Raw genomic sequence first — 18,040 nt, 5'->3', positions numbered from 1 at the left:
GCAACCACTAATAAATCAGGTATTTGGCTGTTATGAACATAACCTGAAAAATTACAACATTCACACGCCGTCAACAACTCAGCTGTTATTGTAATATAAATGAAATACCGTGTTAATTTACTTCCGAAACAATTTTTTCACTTATTCTTGTTTGCAATTTACAAACGCTTATAAATTACCACGAGAATGTCACACACAAATTTCCGCAAAATCACGAGGTTGCAGCTGGATACACACTGACAAGGTTGCTACACTGACACCAGCTAAACCAAAGAACTTACACCAAGCCGAAGCTCTATGCCGTGGGCTATGAGACAAGCAGTATGGTAGAAAGGGAAAGATAAAATGCGAAAATTAAATTCCATAGGATATTCTATCCCTTTGGTAAACCCTTATCTCTATTTTAGTACAACAACGAGATAACGTAAAATAGTTGTTATTGAAGGAATGCGTTTGAAAGTTTTTGGAATTTTAAATCTTCACTGTACTGTATGGGAAGCACTATTCTGAACAGGGACATCACATCGTCGTAACTTTCCTCTGTTACAGGCAGGACGGGCATGCACAAAGTGCTTGACAGTGAGAACTTGTTGATTTTTCTTGTTTTCTTCTTCAAAGTTTTCTTTAAATCGCGTAACAAATGGACGCTGATTTACGACATTCCCATCCGAAGAAGGAAGGAAGATTAGATTTAACGTCCCATCGACATCAAGGTCATTAGAGACAGTGCACAAGCTCGGACTGTGTTAAGGATGGGGAAGGAAATCGGCCGTGCCGTTTGAAATGGAACACCCCAGCTTTTGCTTGGAGCGATTTAGGGAAGTCACGGAAAACCTTAATCTCTGTTCTCAGATACTGGTCTGCACCGTCGTTCTCCCAATTGCGAGTCCAGTGTGCTAACCACTGCACCACCTCCCTCGGTCTTAGCCACCTGACTGGTTTCTTGTTCACATCTTCTTTCACAACAGCAACATAGCGAATCATATGATACTGTCAATTGATAATCTTCTCACGGGTTGTTTCACGAACAATATAAGGTTTGTCACCCCCTTCTTCTCGCATATTCATCAATAGTATTCCAGTCAGCAGGCCAGTCCACTTTTTACCAACTTTTTTAAAATTCTGTAGTGACTGCCAAATGCAATGAGGTACATTCCATTTCACTGTGATGAATAAACATGACTTTCAAATCAAGGAATTATAGATTAGATTTTCCAGTGTTTGATTAATTCTAGGTTAGATATTTCCTGAAGAGCGGACGAGCACATTGCTGCAACAAATTTGTTTGGATTCTGTCCTGCACAACAATCGCTAAAATGAGCTTTCCCGTTGCAGATAGAGACTTCAACATTCATACAAATCTCGCTATCTCACATCTTCCACGTTTTCCTTGTATTTCCGAGCATGTGAAACAGGCTTTTTGTTTTGTCTTTATCTTATTGTCTGTAAAATTAAAAACAAAAATCAGTCGCTGCTTATAAAACAAAGCACTTTTGATGGGATCAGTTGTTCTCAACAGAACCTGCTGGAAACAGAAGTTGCAGTTTACAAAAGTCCTATATAAGTTTTGGGCTCATTCCATCTCTTGTTTCATCTCCTGTCTGTTTCTAAAAGATGAGCATTATAATTAGGTGTCGGTGATCCTTTATTGACTCCAGCGGTACTCTAAGGCATGTATAGACATCACTTATCTTTTTTTGTGATGATAAAAACAGAGACTATAATCCTCTGAACTGTCTTCCTGTAAATATGGTCTGTATGCACACATTTGTAAAGGGAGCACGTGAGTGTGATGTTAAGTGACAATCTTAGGAATTTTATTTTCTTTTTCCAGAGTGAACGTAGTAAGACTGAGCCACTGAAAAACTCACAACTTGATTCCTCACACCATTTCAGATTTCTGGTGAACTCAATTTCCTTAGATGATGGTCCTTCTGCCTGCTTCAGTTGTGTTTTCCAAAGCTCTTTTCTTCATCACTATAACTCCAACACCTTAACAGATTCCAAGTTTATTCAGAAACATGGTCTTACAGACTTGGATTCATTCTGTTCCTCATAGCAAGTAGAACATAACAGTGGAGTTACTTTTTGAGTTCACTCATGTGCTAGCTTTTTAAAGATCTTGCCAGAATTACTGCAAATAAAGCCTCTTTTTCTTTCATACATCTCTAATTTGTAATATCTTTAAGAAATGTTCAGCCTTTGTGCACGGACAAACTTCTTATGACATTTACTTCTGCAGTTGTCTCAACATGGGTCTTTCATGTAAGCTCCTGGAACATGGAGTTCTCTGGATGAAATGTGTGATTCTTTGCACCAGTATCAGATTTTGAAAACATTTATATCCCTGTTTTCTCAATTTTTATGTATTTTTTATGATACTGGTTGTCCTTCAAAGTGTTTCTCCTCTGCCTCTAAATTCTGTTCTGTAAAGGGGTGCACATCAGTAATGTCACCTTCATTGACTGTCTACAATAGCTCTGAACTTCGTTACCATCAGTTAGCTTTAACTGCTTCTAATTAACATTTGCTCATTTTTGTGGGTCTTCATCTGATTCATCACCAAATGTTAGATGGTACTGCAAAATAGAAGGAGAGATATCCGATGACAGATGTGAATCGTGATTGTTGTCACTGGCGAGGAAAGTATACTGACTGATTTGAATGGTTTCTCATTCAGGAAACACGAAGAATCAAGTCTGCTTAAAGAAGAACAGAAACATATCCTAGTATATTGTGTATTCAATATTTCAAACTTTCCCCACTCTTCAGCTAGACAAAAATTTTAAAAAAGTGTTTCCATTCTGCACCCATTAAAACGAAGGAAACAGGAAAGAGAAATAAAACGTTGAAATTTGATTTCTAGGCTGCAGTATTTCAGAAGAACATTGTTATACATACAAGCAAGAGACTGCAATTCTGTAGAGCAGTGGTTCCCAACAGATGGTCCGCGGACCCGCAGGGGTCTGCGAGCTATACCAGAGGAGTCCGCAAGATGCTATTAGAATAAAAAACATATTAAATATATTTCATATGATAACAGATTTTTTTGTCTTGGCCGCTTTCTGCATGAGCAGAGCTTTAGTGAACGCTAACTTCTGCGTTTAGCCTCTTCCTAGAGCCAACTGACACTAGCACACTCTAGCACAAAACCAGAATTAGCGTTTTCTTATTTTTCACACATGTCTGCTCAATGCCGTCTCAAGTGTAGTACACTTGAAAGACCAATACACTTAGTTTTAATATTTCCTGTCGTTTTCAGTTAATACTCAGTTTTTATTTTTTTAAGGAGTTTGTTATGCTAAACACCCAGATTTGAAGACAAAGATTTTGAGTAATAAACAAAAATTTAACAATAACAATGATGGCTAAACCGAAAAAGTTTTAAGCTCAATACTTTTTTAATAATGTATATGTCAATGTTTTTTCTAAGTACCAAAAATAGAAAAGTATAAAAAGATTTTTTAGGTACTTGATACTGTGATATGACATTGTACCAATCATGCTCGATGAGGGGGTCCTCGGGAAAATTTTGTTGGGAACCCCTGCTATAGAGCTAATTGCATCGTATTTTCCCTGTGGAACTCATAACTAACAAATTAATACTACAGGAGAGCTCTGAAATCAAGCAAACTTCCCTGATTTTTTCACTCTTTATGTCATAAACAGGACAAAACCAGAAAGAATGGGGAAAAAACGCTCACCAAAGATTGCTGCCAATATAAACAGTGTTACCGTCACACACAGGCAACATAAATATTTCCTTGTATGAAGTTTAGGTATTACAGCTGTGTAGTTCACGATATCTGCCTCCAGCACTACAGTTATTGTATCACTGGCAGTTCTTATTAAGAAACATCGGTGCAATTCAAAGTAGCTATTTGTAGCAGATAAATACTCACTGACATAATATTTGCATATTTGTTGAAGTAAAAATTTTGATCCAGCAGTAAATCCTGAGAGTTACCTAGCTGTAGCAGAGGGAAGAGTAATATTGACGACTCAAAGGTGCAACAGATCGAGTAACCTAGTTATTGTACTAATGTGGCTCTATTTTTCAGCAGTTGTGAAGATTGGTTGAAATACTATGAATAACTGAACAGCAAGTAAAGACACAATGACCACACTAGTAAAAATAACCATATTCAAAGCAGCAAGCAATATTTGAAAATGTCAATTGAAAAAATATTACAAAAAAATATAAAGTTACAAAATATATTACGAACAAAACACAGGACATAACCTCCATATAGTTTAATGTGTATTAAGGTATGATATCCCAGCTTAACATTTTATCTGGAAGCATCTAGCATATTTTAAAGAAATTCAAATAAAGCAAGATTGATACCATTTCAGCAATGGTATCCTCGTTCAAAAAATCTTTCACCCAGATGTTAAATGTATATCAACTTGAAACAAAATGAATTTTCGGAAATTGCAAGTGCTATGTGTATGATATTTGGAGGTAAATCGGCGTTTGTGCTAATAAGAACAGTTTTTCGTTCTGATGGGATTTGATGCCAATTCAAATTTAGCTTTAAATATCTGAAAGCATTAATAAATTTTCTGTTGCCATTTAATTGTAACATTTGTGACCAAGAAACGAAAATGAATTTATTATACTCTAATTAATAAATCTTAAAATACTGATAGTTTTGCAGTTCTGTAAATATCCACATGACTATACTCAGTGTTCTCGAAAACTATTGTCACTCTTTGGTAAGGAAAATGGAGCTGTATTACCTTACTAACAAGCATCAATTGAAAGTAATTGCTGAAATATAGAATCAGATTCGTTTCACAAAGTTTAAGTATATTTTGCCACTTAACAAAAATTTTATTTACATTTCATACTCGCAAAATGATAGCTCAGAGAACATGTTAGAACAGTGTCAATTCATTAAATAATTAGTATCAAAACCCAATAATAGAAAGTTGCATCAGCTACATCTATACTAACTTATGTAATTCCTTTTTCTTTGCAAGACTATAGGTTTCCTCCTTCTGCAGTGTTTAAAAAAGTACTCATGTTCAAGCTCAGTGAAAAATACATGCCACAAAGCTATTCATACTAGGCCTAATATAGTTTACAAATAAAATGAAGTTTATTTCTTTGAGAGATGTACGTGCCAATTATTCACCAAATCAAAGTTGATTGTAGTGTCTACTAATTAGTCACAAAACGTACCTGCTTATACAAGTCACAATTAAGTAAAAATTACTGTTTAGATGTCATATGTCTTCTTTTGTTGCATGACAACAGACAGGCAAATTATATTAATTAAAACACTGGATGAAGGTACACTTACCTAGCCAGCTGCCAACTGCAAATCTGGAAGCTCATTCAGAATTTTCTATGGCGCCTAAATAAAGTTAGATGGTATTTTATTCTGTTAGGTTACAATTGAATCACTTAGTCACAGTTTTTGGCAAAATTGGACATAAGGCACACAAGTTGATTACTGCAATGTCGACATATATCTCAGGTTACAGTACACATCAGTTTTTTATTTCAGTCATACTTCTGTTTTGAGCTCCACTGGGCTTTGTTTCTCACAACTGAACTGTTCCATTCCAACATTTCAAGGTCTTGCTCTACTAGTGCTCTGCAGATCAGCCTGTCAGCAGACCTACATTTCCTCTCATTCACATTCATTGGCTTTGCCAACTCACAGTAAAGTGGTCAAACTCTAGCCCTAACCTAGGCCTCAGGCTTCACTACAGATCATTGTGTCATTACATCTAGTTTTTTCCATTCATCAAGCAACTACGAAAATCAGTAACCTACCCTAAAATTCATAATAACCAGACATGTAAAAGTTATTTTGGCACTGTGCATATTAAAAATAATGTAATCAATTCATTTCACCTACTGAAAGGAATAATTATGTTAAGAAATTCTTATTGGCTTCCATATACCGCCATCCAATTCCATATAACCAGCATCAATGAATTTCAGACAGCACACAATGCAATATCCACCACTCTGTATGTGTACTCTCGTCATATTCCGTAATGAAATGTTATTCTTAATCACCTGTTACACATCAAGTGATCTTAGGTAATGGTAACATATTATTAAACACCTCAGACTGTTATTAGATGTAATTTACTCAATGTTATCACATTTCATTGGCTGTACTTGCAACAAACATTACATATTTAAGAATGCTAAACAAAAACGAAAATTTATTCACAGCCTGCAAATATGCACCCACCATTAACTTATACAAAAAGAGAGAGACAGTTTGTATACATGTATCAAAGGGAGCTGACAGTTTGCTTAATGCACCACAGATATGCAATGTGTCTGACAAATACTGTATGTCAATCTCGAGTCAAATCTATGTCCCCAACCCCCCCCCCCCCTCCACCTCTCTTTCTGTCCTAGAACTTAATTCAAAATGTGTTGTTGGAATTTGTGGTAAACTTGATGAACGATGCTTATGTGAACAGGAATCAGGGGATGTGTAGCCCAAAGGGTGTCCTCAGTAGAGGATAGTGGCGTAGGGGTTGCTGTCGTCTGTGGTTCAATGAAATTACTCATCGCGTTTTGTGATGAACGAGATTGGTTCTAAGGTGGTAGCTGGTCGCTGGGTAACAGGTAAGATGGTTTCACCCTTCTGAGTGACACTGTTTTTGGGTTATCATTGCATACTATTTGCAGTTTATACAGACAACAAGCCCATTACTTTTGCTTTTACAAGGGCTAAGGAAACCTTTCCCTGATGTGGTTTTGGCAGTCAGAATTATTAATCAATTTGCCACAGATGTGAGACATGTTAAAGGGGCTGAAAACATGGTGGCCAACTATCTTTCTTGGTCAATGAAATTTTCTATACAACTGATCGACCAAATTCGTGTCAGAATAAGCAGCCAACATGTAGACAGAGGAGCTTATGTTAGTGGAGATATGGAAATTCAGCTCAAAAGAACTATATTTAAGAGAGACAAAAACTTCTTTGTGGTGCAGACCCTCTCAACTACCTCCCACACCTTATCATGCCTGCTGCTGTTTTTGCAAGCAAGTGTTCTTCAAGGTGTACAAACTCACTCTGGGCTAATAGCACAATTAAATTTGTCATGGACGGATACATTTGGATGAGTACTAGGAAAGGCTGTTGATCATGCACTAGAGCATGTGTTGCACGTCACGCAGCAAAAACTACCACTATGTACATTGGCCAATAGGTCATTTTTCAGGTTCCACACAGTGTCTTTCCTATGTATGCATTGACTCTATGTGCCTACTGCCTCCAGCAGAAGGGTTCTGGTAAGTCCTCAAGGCAACTGAGAGATACACCTGCTGGGCTGATATGATTCCAATTATGTACATTTCTGTGGAAAAACCAGCCAAGACTTTTCTTTCTACGTGACCCATTTGGTTTGACTGCCTGGTACACATCACAATGGACCACGGACAACAGTTTAAGTCAGCTTCATTCTACAAACTAGATAAGTTGTATGGTTTCCAACACGACCACCCCACTTGTTATGAAAATCTTGTACAACACTGTGGCACAGAATATATTTCCCTGAAGTATGCTCTTATCAGGTAGAAAAATATGTTATTATCAGCTTAATATCTGGCACATCCTGCTTCACAGGTCTAGAATATTAACCTCATTTTTGGTTCATGATGGGGTGCTGAAAGCATTCTCTACCTCTGCCACAGGATGTTTCCTGATGTTCGGACTCTCTTAAAGTAACCAAGTGCCACATAACCTACAAAGTCTCTCAAGGTAGCAGCACAGAGTAGTTGTAAATATCAGGTTATCACTACATATCACTTTATAAATTCGGTACTGTAGCTACATTTAATATGATCATCTCTCCCTGTGTAGTTGGGAGATAGAAATTCCGTTACAGAATTTCACCGCAATTCAACTATCGAATCACATCTGTGGTAATTTCGCCCTGGCTTCCACCCTTCCAGCAGCATGTTATAGGTATCAAATTGATTGATTAATTAATGAGAGTCCCTTTGCACAGTGAGTAATTTTTTTCCTGCAGTCAGATTACACTCGTTATGTAACTGTTACAGATGCTCCTGTGGCGTCTCTGGAGGCTCTCCACAATCTAAGTAGTTACTTCCTCTGATACCAAAATGGGTGCTTAGATTAGGTTACATTAGATTTACTTTCATTCCAATTGATCCATAGTGTGGAGGTTCTCCAGGATGTGGAACATGTCAGGAAAACAATCATACATAACAGATATTTACAACTAAAACAAAAAAGCTAATGTACTTTTCACAAGTCTCAAGTGGAATGATCATAATTTTTTTAATGAACACTATATGTAAGAATCATTTTAGAAACACTAAAGCACTGCATTTTAAAATAAAAAGGGCTTTTTTATTTATGAGGTAATAAATATGTAATAGAACTACTACATTACTTATTTATAGTGAACACACTACTGCACCGAAATGGTGCTGAAGTTATATTGTACTTTTATATATATATATATATCTGTGGGTTCTACTGAGAAATTCATCAGTGGAGTAGAAGGAGTTGCCACCAGTAAATCCTTTAGGCTTCTCTTAAACTGAATTTCATTGGTTGCTAAGCTTTTTATGGCTGCTGGCAAGTTACTGAAAATGTGTGTTCCTAAATAGTGCACACCTTTTTGAACAAGAGTAAGTGACTTTAAATCCTCTTGAAGATTATTTCTAGTATTGATTCCATAAACTGAGCTGTTGGTTGGGAAAAGTTTTATATTTTTAATGACAAATTTCATTGAGGAATAAATATATTGGGAAGCAGTAGTTAGTATACCTAGTTCCCTAAACAGGTTTCTGCAGGGTGTTCTTGAGTTCATACCACATATAACTCTTACTGCACGTTTTTGTGCCCAGAAAACTTTAGCTTGGCTTGATGAATTACCCCAAAAAATAATCCCAAATGACATTATAGAATGTAAGTAAGCATGGTATGCCAGTTTTTTCATTTTTATATGCCCTATGTCTGACACAATTCGCATTGCAAATAGAGATTTGTTAAGTTGCTTCAGGAGTTCTGTGGTGTGCTCCTTCCAGTTGAATTTATTATCAAGCTGTAATCCCAAGAATTTAACACTGTCCACTTCTTCTATCTCCTTGTCATCCTATGTTAGGCATATACTCGTGGGACACCCGTTAAAAGTTCTGAACTGTATGTAGTGTGTTTTTTCAAAGTTTAGTGACAAAGAATTGGCTAGGAACCAGTGAATAATGCCCACAAATATTTTGTTAGGCGATCTTTCTAAGACTACACTTAATTTGCTGTTTATTCCACTGTTTGTATCATTGGCAAACAAAACGAACTTGGCATCTGATGATGTTACTGATGAAAGGTCATTGATATACACAAGAAAAAGTAAGGGCGCTGAAATGAAACCTTGTGGGACCCCCTCATGTAATTAGTTTCCCGTCAGATAATACCTGATAGCTTAATACATGACTCTTTCCCAACAACACTCTTTGCTTCCTTCCAGAGATATAAGATTTGAACCATTTTGCAGCATTTTCTGTTACATCATAATATTCTAATGCAGTTAAGCACATTTTCACTGTAAGTGTAGATAGCCTTCTCAATATCAGAAGCCTTTAGAAATCCTAACTGCGACATTGATAGTATGTTATTTGAGCTAAAGTGGTTATAAAGCCGATTGTACATTACTTTTTGTAATATTTTTGAGAATGCCGGCAAACGTGAAATTGGACGGAAATTTGATGCTATTTCTTTATCTCCCTTCTTAAACAGTGGCTAAATTTCAGCATGTTTGAACCATTCAGGATATATTCCACTGATAAATGACTGGTTACACAGATAGCTTAATATGTTACTTAACTAATAATCACATTCTTCAATTAACTTTGTTAATAATTCATCATATACACTAGATGTTTTTCATTTTAAAGATTTTATGATGGACGTAATTGTCTTGAAATTGTTGAAGGTGACCAACTCTAACTATGGTCTGTCTCTCGGTTGCCTTGTCATGCTGCTGGAAGTAAGCCACTTAGAATTCTAGTTTGCCACTCTCAAACCATTCCTGCTGAGACCTGTCGGTGTATGGGTGAAGCAGAATGTTTCACTGCCCTCGTCACTCCCACATCGCCTCAGCCCCAATCACCACCCTGCCACTGTGTTTCATGTGAACCGCTATCATTCCCACCTCAGGGACATGAACCCCTGCTCTTGTATCAGGGCTCTACTGCTCCTGTCCAACAATCCACTACATGCTGTGTCAGGCACCTGATTTCACACCTGCAAAACTTGTCCTATCTTTCTCACAAGGAGTGGGAGTAAGTACCATGATGGTCGCAAATATGCTCTCCCTAACCTCTTCTGCAAACCAAAACGTTCTGAGATGTGTTTTCGAAATGGGAATCCATGGAGGGAATGTAATGATCTTTTCAAGGAAAACTATTGAGAAACTTCATTTGAAGTTGGCTGCAGAAGGATTTTACTGCTGCCAACATACATTCTGCGTATAGACCACAAAGATAAGATAAGAAAAATCAGCGCTCATACAGAGGCATGTAGACCATGTTTTTCTCCCACGCTCTGTTTGCGAGTGGAATAGGTAAAGAAATGAGCAGTAGTGGAACAGGATATCCTTAGCCACTCACCATACAACGGCTGGTGATGTATGACTATAGATGTATAAGAAAATTTAATATGTCAGTTCATCCATGTACACGCACACAAAAAAATTAAGGAAGAACGTCGTCTCTGATTTATCGAGAAAACAGACAGAACTTCTGCTGCTGATTGTCTCTCTGCAAAAATGTTCGTATTAGCCGCTAATTTTCTCACTGTAGTCACTTCTCTAGACGTATGTGAGATGTTGTAAAGTGTTTCGCCAAGTTACAGACGCCTGCAGTTTGTCTCGTAATTTCATCATATTCCAAGAGGTCTATTCCATTAGTTAGAAGGCTGTCTAGTCATACACCCATCACTGACTAGACAGAGAGCTATCACAACGAGAAAAATTGCACACTAATGTACAGTAAGAAATTCAAAACCAAGCAGAGTATGCATGGACTGCACAAAGAAATTCAGCAGTCTACACATATCCCCCTGTACATGTCCCAATCCCTTTATCGTATTCTGATGATTACATCAGAAATATGACAGTGTAACGGTGTCTGAATCTTTGTTGATGGGACAGTGTATCTCTCCTTCTCTCTCTCTCTCTCTCTCTCTCTCCTTCTATACTCGTTATTTTCGTAAAATCCACTGGAGGAAACCTACAAACTATAAAAATTTCATGAACGTCATCTGGTAGAGAACTCAATAACATTTTATCACATCTCTCTCTGCTCTTATATCAGAAACAAATACCATATGCTTGTTGACATCGGCCATATGTGTGGCCTCGCCCATTCATCCTGTCAGTGGGCATGTGGCTGCTCGTTCAGCAGGGCCCGAGCACGCACACGGGGGCAAAGGCTTGCTGGTTATTGGGAGCTCCAGCGTTAGGCGGGTGATGGAGCCCCTTAGGGAAATAGCGTACAGGACTGGAAAGAATTTCAACGTGCATTCGGTTTGTCTGCCGGGGGGCCTCATCCAAGATGTGGAGGCGGCCTTGCCTGCAGCTATCGAGCGTAAGGGGTGCAGTCGTCTGCAAGTAGTTGCTCACATCGGCACCAATGATACCTGTTGCTTGGGTTCTGAGGCGATCCTCAGTTCGTACAGACGGCTGGCGGATTTGGTGAAGACCGCTGGCCTCGCACACGGGGTGCAGGCAGAGCTCTCTATTTGCAGAATCGTTCCCAGAGTGGATCGGGGTCATTTGGTTTGGAGCCTATTGGAGGGTCTCAACCAGAGACTTCGTCGGCTCTGTGACGGTCTTGGCTGAAGATTTATAGACTTGCGCTATTGGGTGGGGAATTGCAGGACGGCCCTAGATAGGTCAGGGGTGCACTACACAAAGGAAGCGGCTACTCGGGTAGCAGAGTACTTGTGGCGTGCACATGGGGTTTTTTTAGGCTAGGCAGTAGTGCGAGGTGTCCTGATGAACACTCACCAGTCGAAGTGCAGGCAGGGAAATCATGACGCGCTCAGTGTAGACACTTCAGCTATCAAGATATTAGCAGTAAATTTTCAGAGTGTTCAGAATAAAGTTCCTGAATTTACTGCCCTCCAGGAAGCGTGTGGCGCGCAAATTATTCTCGGCACTGAGACCTGGCTGAACCCTGAGATAGGAAGTTCTGAAATATTTAGTGAGGGTTGGAACGTGTATCGGAAAGACAGATTAGACACCATAGGAGGTGGTGTCTTCATTGCAGTTGACAAAAATATTGTGTCTACTGAGGTCGAAGTAGAGTGTGATTGTGAAGTTATCTGGACAAGTTTAACAGGGCTAGGCGAAATAAAGTTAATTATTGGGTGTTATTACCGGCCACCTGGTTCCACCGTGACAGTTCTAGAATCATTCAAAGGGAGTCCACATTCTGTATCGCAGAAGTACCCGGATAATGCCATATTAGTCGGAGGCGAGTTCAACCTACCTAGTATAAACTGGGATATCTATGGATTCATTACAGGTGGTACAGACAAGCCGTCGTGTGAATTACTTTTGAACACATTATCCGAAAACTGTCTTGAGCAGCTAAATCGACAGCCAACGTGTAGTGGAAATATTTTAGATCTGGTATCCACGAACAGACCAGACCTCATCGACGATGTCAGTGTTGAGACAGGGATTAGTCATCATGATGTTGTCATTACGACTATGGTTACGAAAGTTAATAAGTCGGTCAAGAAGGCTAGGAGAGTATTCTTAGTAGAAAGAGCAGATAAGCAGTTGTTAGCATCCCACTTAGTAAATGAATCGACTTCATTTACTTCCAGTACGATGGACGTGGAAGAATTATGGTCAAATTTTAAACACATTGTAAATCACGCACTGGACAAGTATGTGCCGAAAAAGTGGGTTATGGACGGAAAAGACCCACCGTGGTTTAACAGCGCAATTCGGAGAATGCTAAGGAAGCAAAGACAGTTGCACTCGCCGTACAAGGAAGATCGGGAGAATGAGGACAGGCAACAGTTAGTAGAGATTCGTGCTGCTGCAAAAAAAGCGATGCGCGAAGCATTCAACCACTACCACCGCCATACCTTAGCAAAAGATCTTGCCGAAAACCCAAGGAAATTCGGGTCTTACGTAAAATCGGTAAACGGATCGAAGGCATCCATCCAGTCACTCACTGTTCAGTCTGGCCTGGCAACGGAAGACAGCAAAACGAAAGGTGAAATTTTAAATTTAGCGTTTGAGAAATCTTTCACGCAGGAGGATCGTACAGATTCCCCTATGGAGGACATAGTGATAGATATCCCTGGGGTTATGAATCAGCTGAATGGGTTGAAAATAAATAAATCACCAGATCCTGATGGGATTCCAATTCGGTTTTACAGAGAGTACTCTACTGCATTGGCTCCTCACTTAGCTTGTATTTATCGCGAATCTCTTGCCCAACGTAAAGTCCCGAGCGACTGGAAAAAAGCGGAGGTGACCGCTTATAAAACACTAATACGACCTATTCTTGATTACTGTTCGAGCGTCTGGAATCCCTATCAGGTCGGATTGAGGGACGATATAGAAGCAATTCAGAGGCGGGCTGCTAGATTTGTTACTGGTAGGTTTGATCATCAAGCGAGTGTTACAGAAATGCTTTGGGAACTCGGGTGGGAGTCTCTAGGGGAAAGGAGGCGTTCTTTTCTTGAATCGCTACTGAGGAAATTTAGAGAACCAGCATTTGAGGCTGACTGCAGTACAATTTTACTGCCGCCAACTTACATTTCGCGGAAAGACCACAAAGATAAGATAAGAGAGATTAGGGCTCGTACAGAGGCATATAGGCAGTCATTTTTCCCTCGTTCTGTTTGGGAGTGGAACAGGGAGAGAAGAAGCTAGTTGTGGTACGAGGTACACTCTGCCACGCACCGTATGGTGGATTGCGGAGTATGTATGTAGATGTAGATGTAGATGTAGATGTAATCCCATTAAATATACATGTATTGGTCCACTGGACCAGGTGGCCAGTGATTGAAGTCGGTTCCACAGATCTGACTAAAGTTTTGTCACCTGTACTGGAAGAAGATCATAGCCCACAGACTATCAATCATAAGGAGAGGGTTCTTGTGTTGTTGTTTCATAAGTAATTTGATACATTGTCTTTTTGCTGTAAAACATTGAAGCAGTGTATGACTACAGCTATGTACACAGTCATACATGTTGTTCTTCTACCATAACTTCGAGATCTATGTCAGGTTTGAACCAAACACTAACAAGTTTTGATCCATTGGCTCTCTCACAAAAAACTAGACATTGGATGATGCAAATAATGCTGCTACCACAATACATGAGGTGGTTGGAATAACAAGCAGAGATGGTGTTTCTTGCTGCCAAAGTGTGGAAGATAATACGACATCTGGAAACTGGAAGAGTTTGTGACATTGTGCAATGTTTCCAAAAGTCTGTCCAAAGCTGACGACCTCTACATTTAATCTCGTCTTCTACAGTGATTACCTATTCTCCATCAATTTCACAAGTGTACCACGTTTCCTGTAATTTCTACACATTTTATGCAGTTACTCAAGGCCCAAACCACCACCCTCATGAGTTGTCAACAAAATGTCTCATCACGTCACTGTCGCGATGTTGTCATCCAGTGACATTGCAGCATGGTTCTCAGTTTCTGTATCATTGCAAAACCACCCCTGCCAATACTCTGCGAGGGCCATATACATATGGATATATCATGAACCCTGTTACACTGCCTACATCACATGACACAAATATTGTTTCTTAGTGTAGGAAATAGCCATTAGCGGAGAGTAGGTGCGAAAACTACGTTGCTTAGGCGAAACACTTTATAAATTCGGTAAGATTTAATTACGATTTGTCATCTTACTCCATGTCGATGGGAATCACAAAGGATTTACACATTAGTTGGATAAAAGTCGGAGACTGAAAGAGCTAGCTGCATTGTCTTTGACCATCCCACTCGGCAACACAGTCGTCGATTTAGTTTGCAACTCACCGTAAGCAGGAGGGTATTATAGCCGCTATATTCCACATCTCATGAAGGGACAGAGCGAGCTCGAGCTGAGTATGTAACTGCTGATTAACGAAGAATGTTCCAGATCAGTCTTACTTTCAGCAACCATCCAAGGGCCCAAGATCTCTCCATATGTGTGCATATCGAGGAGGTGAGCACCCCTTATCAGTGTATAATAGATATAGGTGTGCTAGGGTGATGTAACAGACGGTTCAGACTAAATGTGTGGTTTATGAATGATGGAGCTACAGACTAATGGAGTTTGAAATATTTTACGTCAGTTAACTGTGATATTAATGTTGGACTATTGTTCTAGTGTCTGGAGTAAGTACAAAGAAGGTACTGGCAAGAGAAAAATGATTGTAGTACATAAACACATGCATTCCTAAGGCTATACAGTTCTGCACTTAAAGATACTACAATGTTAAAGCCATATGGTTTCTCAAATATTAGTTGTGTAGCATGCAATGCTCTCAATGCTCTACTGCGTGACATATATGTTCATCATCAGACGTACATCCACCCTGAAAGTTTTCTATCCCACTTACTACGTTGACAGACTTTAAGATGATAAAACTCCTTCCTTCCAAACAAAGAAAAACATGGATTTTTTGTGATACATGCAAAGTATAGCTTTCCAGAGTGTAAAGCGCCCATCGTTCACAACCGATTACAGTTTAGAAATTATGCTATGCTCGCATCAGTCCTATAAAACGATCGCCAGCAATGGAAAATGCATCTTATGAGGAAATAGACAAATGCATAGCAATGGTATTTGACAAGTGAAATCATCCACCACGATGCATTAACTCTGTGAACAGGACAACTGTCATGCAAATGCACGCACAGAATTAGCAGTATCTCTCAAAGCTATATCAGTGACTTAGAATGAAAATAGTTACAAAACTGGTGACTCGATTTGAGACCTGATAGTCAAGGGTAGGCAGGATTCGGATACGACTATGGACGGGGCTGTAACCAGTCACTATTTGTTGCCTTTTACAATCATATGCAATTTATTTTCACTAGTAATTCCAGACTCAACAATAAATAAAATTAATGGCAATAAATTAGGAATTGTTTGAACTCTCTGCAACTTACAAACTACAGGTTTATAAATATTAAAGACAACACAGCAGAAGGCATCAGACACCAGGAATGCCAGTAAATAAGATTTTAAAGCTTACTGTTAAAATACAATTACCATATAAGAATTTTAAGACAAGTAACCACACTCGCGGCTGAAGGCCTCAATCTACACTACTGGCCATTAAAATTGCTGCATCTCGAAGATGACGTGCTACAGACGCGAAATTTAACCGACTTGAAGAAGATGCTGTGATCTGCAAATGATTAGCTTTTCAGAGCATTCACACAAGATTGGCACCAGTGGCGATATCTACAACGTGCTAACATGAGGAAAGTTTCCAATCGATTTCTCATACAGAAACAGCAGTTGACCGGCGTTGCCTGGTGAAACGTTGTTGTGATGCCTCGTGTAAGGAGGAGAAATGCGTACCATCCCGTTTCCGACTTTGATAAAAGTCGGATTGTAGCCTATCGTGATTGCGGTTTATCATATCGCGACATTGCTGCTCGCGAAATCGAGTGGCGCCAGTCAACAAGGGAAGAAGACAAACAGCTGTAACCATGCCAACTAAACGACCGTGTGGCCTCCAACACAGGGCAGAAACCTACAACAGCACCAACGCGAGCCGTAGCACGGCTCACGGTTCATGTCCAAAATGTAACTGGGAAATGACGTACTTTGTATGGATGTTCATTCATCAGAAGGAGAGGTCCAAAATAGGTTTTCCATCTGTTTGGTGGACATGCTGCACTAACCCCATGTGCAGAACTCTCTATCTTCCTGAAAAAGATACACACACACACACACACACACACACACACAAACAGAGACAAACACACAACTATCGAGCAAATGTATAGACAGGCTCTGCAGTACCGTAAAAGCCCTGTCAGTGACTTAGAATCAAAGTAAAAATGAAACAGCGACTTGATTCATGTCCAAAATTTGACCAGGAAATGGCGAACTTCACATGCATTTTCATTCATCTAAAAGAGTATGCTGAAATAGGTTTTTCATCTGTTTGGTTGACAGACTGATGACCTCAGAAGTTAAGTCCCATAGTGCTCAGAGCCATTTGAACCATTTTTGTTTGGTGGACATGATTCGTCACACATGCATTGGAAGTTCTCTGTTGGCTGTGGCATGGAGAGGTTTGCTGTTAACGTTTGTAGGTAGCACTCTAACTCACACCCTAACAACAGTCTAGAAAATCGTCCATGATGGGAGCCAACTTGCAGGCGCTCCTACCACTTCAGTTGACATAGTGCATAATGTTGTTAAAAAAAACATGCAGTAAGTGTTCTGTAAGGTACTGGTAAATGTTACTAGGATCACATGGTTATGATTGGTAGAGAACACAGGTCAGCACATTGTAAATACTGCTAGTTAGAGTTTAAAACACTTAGGCAGTATTGCGCATTATCAAACATGTAATCCTTTCAGTAGTTGCATATTGCAGTCCCAGACCTGGTAGTACAATACTCAATCCCTAAGGAGGAAGTAAAAGATTTTTGTAGTCACATGTCTAGACATTTTATAAAAATCTGGAGGTGGTTGCAGATATCTTTGTGGCCACACCAGGGCTTGTGATCTGATGTATATAAATTTTTTACTCTACATTTCTATGTCATCTATGCTAAACAGTCTGCTCGAGCTGTCTTATTGTAGTCGATGGTCACTGTTCCCCTGAGTTTCAGTGCTTCCATTTCGATTTTTTCTCGCATCTCTTTTGCTGTCACACACTCTTTCCCATGTATAAAAACTTGCCAGCAGTAAACAAACACGTAAGTATTCTCTCATTGTCCTACAATTTTCCCTCATTTTGTGGTATCTCCCCTGAGTTTGTGTGTCCATTCCCTCAATTTTCGTACCTTTTTTACCGTTTTTATGTCATT

The 18,040-nt window shown here is 39.3% G+C and overlaps 1 protein-coding gene across 4 annotated transcripts in view; it reads right to left on the bottom strand.

The window, feature by feature from the left end:
* LOC124719889 (zinc finger protein 726-like) overlaps positions 1-18,040 on the bottom strand; it is a 609,944-nt gene that overhangs the window by 123,710 nt on the left and 468,194 nt on the right. The window contains exon 1 of one of the 4 annotated variants that reach the window (XM_047245068.1): positions 180-263. The exons of 1 other annotated variant lie outside the window; for it this stretch is intronic. The gene's annotated coding sequence lies outside the window, so the exon portion shown is untranslated. Of the gene's footprint in view, positions 1-108; positions 264-18,040 lie in introns of those variants that run through there. 2 more of the 4 variants (XM_047245069.1, XM_047245072.1) reach the window with 2 other exon arrangements.

The sequence above is a fragment of the Schistocerca piceifrons genome, chromosome 11, assembly GCF_021461385.2.
Source record: "Schistocerca piceifrons isolate TAMUIC-IGC-003096 chromosome 11, iqSchPice1.1, whole genome shotgun sequence".
NCBI classification, from domain to species: Eukaryota; Metazoa; Arthropoda; class Insecta; order Orthoptera; family Acrididae; genus Schistocerca; species Schistocerca piceifrons.
This window is presented reverse-complemented; position numbering and strand designations above follow the sequence as displayed.